Source organism: Zootoca vivipara, chromosome 9 (genome assembly GCF_965207765.1).
Source record: "Zootoca vivipara chromosome 9, rZooViv2.hap1.1, whole genome shotgun sequence".
Taxonomy (NCBI): domain Eukaryota; kingdom Metazoa; phylum Chordata; class Lepidosauria; order Squamata; family Lacertidae; genus Zootoca; species Zootoca vivipara.
Genome location: NC_142592.1, coordinates 20,410,582 through 20,417,711, shown reverse-complemented (window position 1 = coordinate 20,417,711; position 7,130 = coordinate 20,410,582). Strand labels below are relative to the sequence as shown.

General features: G+C 46.6%; 1 long non-coding RNA gene across 1 annotated transcript; it reads right to left on the bottom strand.

The window, feature by feature from the left end:
- Positions 1-520: 520 nt before the first annotated feature.
- LOC148684559 (uncharacterized) lies at positions 521-6,196 on the bottom strand. The gene is made up of 5 exons (XR_015945911.1): positions 6,076-6,196; positions 3,653-3,757; positions 3,208-3,375; positions 1,200-1,263; positions 521-889 (listed from the first exon to the last, which is right to left on the bottom strand). It is a non-coding gene; the product is annotated as an uncharacterized LOC148684559 (long non-coding RNA).
- Between the last annotated feature and the right edge of the window lie 934 nt (positions 6,197-7,130).

Below are 7,130 nucleotides of genomic sequence, written 5' to 3'. Positions count from 1 at the left end.
GGGTCAGGTAGGGTGGGACCCCTACCAGCAATGTTGGGCAGGGGTCTCCAGTGGGTGGGGAGGGTGGTTGCCCACGCATGTGGATGCGAGCCAGATGGTCCTGCTAACGGCTTGGGGTAATCCACATGGGTGGGCAGGGAGAGGGGTGCCAGCCTCCACCCAAATCGGGCTGATGGCTTCGGGCAGGGAGGGGGTAGGGAGGGGGCACCGGCCAAAATAAGCTTTTGGAGTGTTTTTAGGCCTTTCCTCAAGGGTTATTTTGTTCCCTCGGGTCCCCCCTTTCTCCACCCTTTTGGCTTCATTTTTGGCCTTGTATAATTTTCTCTATGGGGGGTTCTTTTTTGGGGCGGTTAGGTATGCCTATCCCTTTTATGGCCAGGTCTCCCCTATCTTCCTTCCCACAGGCAGGCTGGCTTTTTCTGAAACACTCGGGGATAGGTTCCAGGGTCTTTCTTCATCTCACGCGTTCACCCAAGTCTGGAAGAAAAGAAATGGAGGTACAATAGTTATATTTTAACTGCAACTGGTTTGTCCAGAATGAGTCTTAATTTATTCCAATGTATTATATCCTTATTTAGAGCTTTCCGAAGCACACTATAATTAAACTGATAAAACTTGTTCAAATTTTGGTTAATTCGTATCCCCAGATATCTAAAACTTTTCCTGGCTATTGGAATCTTCAATATTGCTATAAAAGTCTGTTGGATAGGTTGGTGTGTGAAAAACATTACCTCTGCTTTCTTAAAAGTAACTTGCAATCCTGAGACCCTGGAGAACTGTTCCAATTCTGTACATAGTATTTTGCCTGCTGTGATACAGCCAGAGATGCATAAAAATATATTCTCTGCAAAGAGGCCTGAATCTTGTTCATTTCTGTTTGCAACCACTCCTGTACGAGAGAGGACATTGATTACTTTTCTCCACCTTTTCCAGGTTTCAAAGACCTGTTTTGAGGTAGAGAGGCCAGGACTGTGCACTATACAGTATACTAAATGTGGTTGCACCATCGATTGGGAGAACAGCATCAAGATATTGGAACTCACTTCATTCCACAAGGAGATACTTAACGCATAACCACAATGCAGAGCCATGTGGAAATGGTACTAGGCTTGATAGCTACTGATGCTAGGCTAATCCCCTGATGAGATAGAGAAAGACCCAGAGCCCCATGAGAAAGAAAGTGAATGATGAGCACAGACCTTGCGAGGCTGGAAAGTACCCAGAGGCTGGAGTAGGTTCTAGGGTAGTTTGGGGTTCTACCTGCTGGAAGAAACAGAAACATTCCCTTGTTTGTGGCTGATGGCATAGAGACAGGGCTCCCAATCTGGACAGTTGGGTTCCTCTGTTCCAGTGGAATGGGAGCTAAGGTTCCATGATGATAAAGGCCCACCCCGTCCTGGAAGGAGGCTGAGTGGATGGGTCCAAGCCCAGGAGGCTTGCATCTGGACTAGCTGGAGGTGAGGTGGTCTATATAATTGATTCATAGCTGTGGCCATTGCAAAGTCCCAGCGCAGTGGCAAGGAGAGATGTCTTTTCCCTAGCTCCTGTTGCTGGAGGTTCTAAATTACGGGATCTTTGAAAAGGGTTGTGGAAGATCCTAATGGTTGGCCTTCTTTTGCTGCCTTGACCATCTTCCTGCTATTCTGTAATGCCCTGGTATCCAGGTGCTTTTGATCCCATTGAGAAAGAATATTTCCCTCATCTTCTCCCTCTCTCTTCCATGGATGAATCGCCCTGCCCTGCTGCTGCCTGTTGCCACAACAGATTCTGTCTTTCAAGATGCTCTGCTATTCCCCTTCTTTTCAGGGAAAACATGAGGGTGACCCCCCCCCGGGGCCCTCAAATGCACCCGCACTCAGTGTTAATTCAAGTCAGCATCCATAATGGGAGCCCCTGGAGCTGGGGTCATGTGAACCTGTTCCCTGCTGTCACCACAGTGACCTCCAAGATTCTAACTGGCCAGAGAATGTTATGATGCAAAAGTGATGTACAGAGTGATGGGCAGTTGGCCTTAACTGAAGGTGCCAGGATAGAAAAGACGTCCATTAGGAGAAGAGTAACTGAAGTTATGACAAGTTTGAGTCACAACAAGCCCTATGATACACCCCTCCCCTGGTTAGTACCCCCAAAATTTGACCGGGTTAATCTGGATACCTAGTGAAGTCACAGGCACTGGCTAAATCTTACACCTATTAAGCTTACCTGTTTCTATAATTTGGCAGGTTAGGGGTTACAACAGAAACAAAGACCATCATTCATCTAAAGAACAATTGCTATTTTAGGCACTCACGTGAGAGCAGAATCTAACCAAACTGCTTTTGGTTCTGGATCAATGTGGATCATTTATGGATATTTGCTTATTTATCTACTGCTTTTCCTCCCAAACTGATGTTTTGTGTTGTTGCTCCCTGGAAAATCTTGGTTTGTAAGCTGCTTGGACAAGTGCAATGTACATTATTCTACAAAATGCAATGTAGATTGACAGTAGTACCGAAAATAAATATGTGATTTTGAAGGAGCCTCAGACTTTATTGGCACATCTAAAGGTAAAGGTAAAGGGACCCCCTGACCATTAGGTCCAGTCACAGAAGACTCTGGGGTTGCAGCGCTCATCTCACTTTACTGGCTGAGGGAGCCGGTGTATAGCTTCCGGGTCATGTGGCCAGCATGACTAAGCTTCTTCTGGCGAACCAGAGCAGCGCATGGAAATGCCGTTTACCTTCCTGCCGGAGCGGTACCTATTTATCTACCTGCACTTTAATGTGCTTTCAAACTGCTAGGTTGGCAGGAGCAGGGACCAAGCAACGGGAGTTCACCCCGTCGTGGGGATTCGAACCGCCAACCTTCCGATAGGCAAGCCCTAGGCTCAGTGGTTTAACCCACAGCGCCACCTGTGTCCCATTGGGACATCTCGTGAAAGATATATTCAAGACTAAGTCCCATTGAAGGCCATTGAATGGGCCTTAGTCATGTCTTATCTAATCCCCATGAGGAGTACTGGTACCTTGACTAACTGGGGTAGCTTTTTAAGGGAATCCCCCTTTCTCCCTTTTCTTTTGGTAGCACAGCATCCACTTGTATGTAAGTTGTCCAATGATTTCATCCATTCCCCAGTTATAAAACTTTAACTTCTCAGCTGGCTTCTCTGTCTGCTTCATGGGACAATGTAGCGGAACATGTGAACATCACGATGGCACAATTTCCTACCTGCCATGTTGATAGGAATGCTGAAATAACACAAATAGGCTAAGCTGAGAGCACTCCTCGCACTGCTTACTGATCGAGCGTCCGGTAAGAAGTGGGTAACGGAATAGCGATGATGCAAAGTTGTTTCTTGCTGTTTCTACGGTAACACTGCAGAATGTGAGGAAGGGGCTAGGAGAATATTAGAATCAGAATCAGATGATGTCAACATGAAAGGTGGAAGAACAACCCAGGGTTAAGAAAAGGGTGATCAGTTCACCCTTCCTGGTTGAGCATTGATCGTCACAGGCTCCCTACACATTTTTAAACATAGTCATCTGAATTTTCCTTTGGGCTTTGTTTGAATGGAAGACCAATGTATTATTATTTTTTCATTATTAAGTGACCTAACCCCTTCAGATCCAAGGATCCCGGTTGTGGATAACTATGCAGAAAACCCACTTGCTACCTTCCATGGAGACAATGTTGGAGAAAGAGAATTGCACTCTGGAGATGGTCAGCTGAGAGGAAGTTGTAGGAAGTAGTCAAACCATACGGTTCCTGCCTTTGTAACCTGTCCCAACAAAAAAATAGAAAAAGGGGGCATCTGAGCAGCGCCATAGCTGGGTGATTTGCACCCCTGGCAGAACCGTCCAGATTGTGCCCCCTAGCCACAGACAAATTAGCTCTTCTTTCTGCCTCTCTTCAACCCCCACCCCCACTACCCATTCAATTCTTTTAAGGCAATAATCAATATTATTATTTATAAACATATTTATGGACATTTTTAAAGCCGATTTTGCGCCCCCCCTGCCTGCGCCCCCAGCGGGGGCCTTCCTTGCCACCCCCTAGCTACAGCCCTGTGTTCCTATAAAACCTAAACTACTCTACTTGCTGAGGGTATACACCATCAGCTACATTTCAATATGAACTTAGCAAGGGGCCTAGTGATAATCGCCCGGCTGTGGGGCATGTAGGCCGCTCCCTGCAAGGCCCTTTCCACCTGGCCTAGGGGGCAGGGCCCACACTCGCCTGCCCCACTGAAGAGGCTCCTCATGAGGCCGGAGGAACATCACCCGGCTGTGGGGCATGAAGGCCGCTCCCTGCAAGGCCCTTTCTACCTGGCCTAGGGGGCAGGGCCCACACTCGCCTGCCCCACTGAAGAGGCTCCTCATGAGGCCGGAGGAACATCGCCCGGCTGTGGGGCATGTAGGCCGCTCCCTGCAAGGCCCTTTCCACCTGGCCTAGGGGGTGAGGCCCACACTCACCTGCCCCACTGAAGAGGCTCCTCATGAGGCCGGAGGAACATCGCCCGGCTGTGGGGCATGTAGGCCGCTCCCTGCAAGGCCCTTTCCACCTGGCCTAGGGGGCAGGGCCCACACTCACCAGCCCTACTATGATAAATAAGTACAGTGGAACCTCGGGTTGCGGGCGTAATCCGTGACAGAGGGAAGTCTGCAACCCGCAGTGTTCCTATCCTGCAGCGCCGCTTCTGCACATGCGTGTGACGCGATTTGGCGCTTCTGCGCATGCTCAAGCGGCGAAATCCAGAAGTGACCCTTTCCAGTACTTCCGGATTTCCCACGGTACACAACCTGAAGACGCGTAACCCGAAGCGTCTGTAACCCAAGGTACCACTGTATTCTGCAGTTGACCTCCTTTGTAATGTTTTATTTAGAAATCTTTAAGATAATATTTTAGTTTTCTGTTATGTTGCTTTGACTGTAGGCTCTATATTTGAGTTTCTTCAGATTGTTTTATTTATGTTTTATTGATTTAATATGCTGTAAACAGCTTTGAAATATTTCTTTAAAATATAAAGCAGTATAGAGATAAATAAATAAATTAATAATATCTGGTTTCGGGATATTGTTTAAAGGATGGCACAGGTTGCCACTACCTTGCCAAAACTAAACAGGTCTGGGTCTGGTTAGAGCACTGATGGGTGCAGGAACCACAAGTATGTCATCTTGGCTTCCATGAGGGGGGAAATTGGGATAGAAATGTAAGATAGAAAATGAATATATAATAATAAAATGTGTGTGTTTGTTTGTTTTCTATTTCCATGCAACAAATGGCACCACATGCAGTAGCGGATTCTCAATTTAACTGCATTTGAAGTTACATTTAAGAAGTTTGCTTGGCTGTTCCTCAGTTTTACCTGAACTTTTTTACTAACAGAGAAATGGTAGCATGACCCAAAGTTGTTATTCCTGGTAAGGGTGGGAATTGCCCTCTACATTAATGTTGAAGGGAATAGTGCTTCATACAGCAGTTGAACTCATTATCAAATGCTTAAAGATTTTCAGGAACTAACTCATGAACTGAAAAGCCTCCTAACCAGGGGATGAGAACCCAGGAAGCTCCAGAGGGTTTAAGCAGAATCACATGTGCTGCCTTGGGCCGAAGATTTGTGGGGCTCAGTGATACAGCACACATGTGACATCATGCACGTGATGCGCATTGTGCACCTGTGATGTCACACTCTCGTCATCGAGAGGAGGCTTTGCCCAGAGCCATGCAGCTTCAATGGCCATGGCTGCTCCTCTCTTGCGCTCAGGAGGAGCCTGCCTTTGATGCTACGCAGAGCTCAGATTGGTGATTCGGCCTCCCCCCTCCCCTCAATATGAGGGGAGGAGGGCCGAGCCCCCTGCTAAGGAATATTGAGGGGGCTGATGACACTTCTGTCCCCTAGAGTTGGCATGCCTAGCCAGGGTGGAGCCCAAAGTTGCTGCAGGGTTAAAACACAGACCATGCTCCTCATCTTGCAAAAAGGCTAAAAAGCATAGGAATCATTTCCTGTACCCATAGCGTGATTACTGGGTTCAGTGGCCTGGATTTAAATATCACTTTAAACAATAGCTACACTTAACTATTTAAAGGTGAACTCACAGTGTGCTGGTGCAGACATCCAACAACATCTGGAAGGCTACAGTTTCTCCTTCCCTGATCTACACTGATTGGCAGTGAATCTCCAGGGGGGGGGGCTAGTTAGTCAGTTCGGTCTGTAAACTTCTCCGGAAGACGTTTTTTTTTGCTGAGGAACAGGATTTAAATGCTTTAAATAAATAAATAAATGCCTCACTGTTTTGGAATGCTGATTGCAGAGCTAACAACTCCCAGAATTCAATGTTGCTCAGTGTGCGAGCCTCTATTAGTGTTCGGCAGAAATTGCTAATTGCCTGCTGTAACTCAGGGTGATTCACTGTGCTCATGCTGCTCAGTCAATTGTGCTTTCACCTGCTTACAAAAGCCATTAGAAATATATGTTTATGCAGCAATCTAAATAAGGAAGTGCCCTCTGTCTTTAAAAGGAAGGTGTCTATTCCCACATACTGAATATCTTTTATGATGTACTCTGATCAAGTCTCCAATTTATAAAGAAAAATCTAGTGTTTAAAAGCCTACTTGTCTGCAAATTTACATTGAACCCCCTGAGTTCAATGGGGCTTCGTGTTTTTATTTGTATGCAATTCATGTACTGCTTGATTGTGTGGGATGTGTCAGACAACTCCAACATTCCAAGAAGGACCAACTGTCATCTCTGTGTCAGTTTGTTTTAGTCTGTTGAACAGTTAAGCTGCTGCTGCTGCTGATAGATGCTATGAAGGAGTTGTTAAGACTCACTAATATGCAACATATAGTTTATTTTGTAACCCAAGTATGAATCTGACAGTAAACTAGTTTGTTTTATTATAACACAGATTCATGTGTATTGTTTTTGAAAGAGGGATAAAAGGGATTCACAACTAAGGAAAACTAACGAGTCAGCAAGCCGTTTTGCTGCTGTGCAGACCTCAGTAAGGAAACGTTTGACTCTGCAACTAAACCAGGGCCGGCTCTAGGGGTAGTCTGGGTGGCGTGGGGCGCCAGGGTGTTGGCCCGGTAGGGGGCGCCACGCGGAAGAGCTGCGCGAAAACCATGCTGCCCACCAGCCGTGGCAAGGA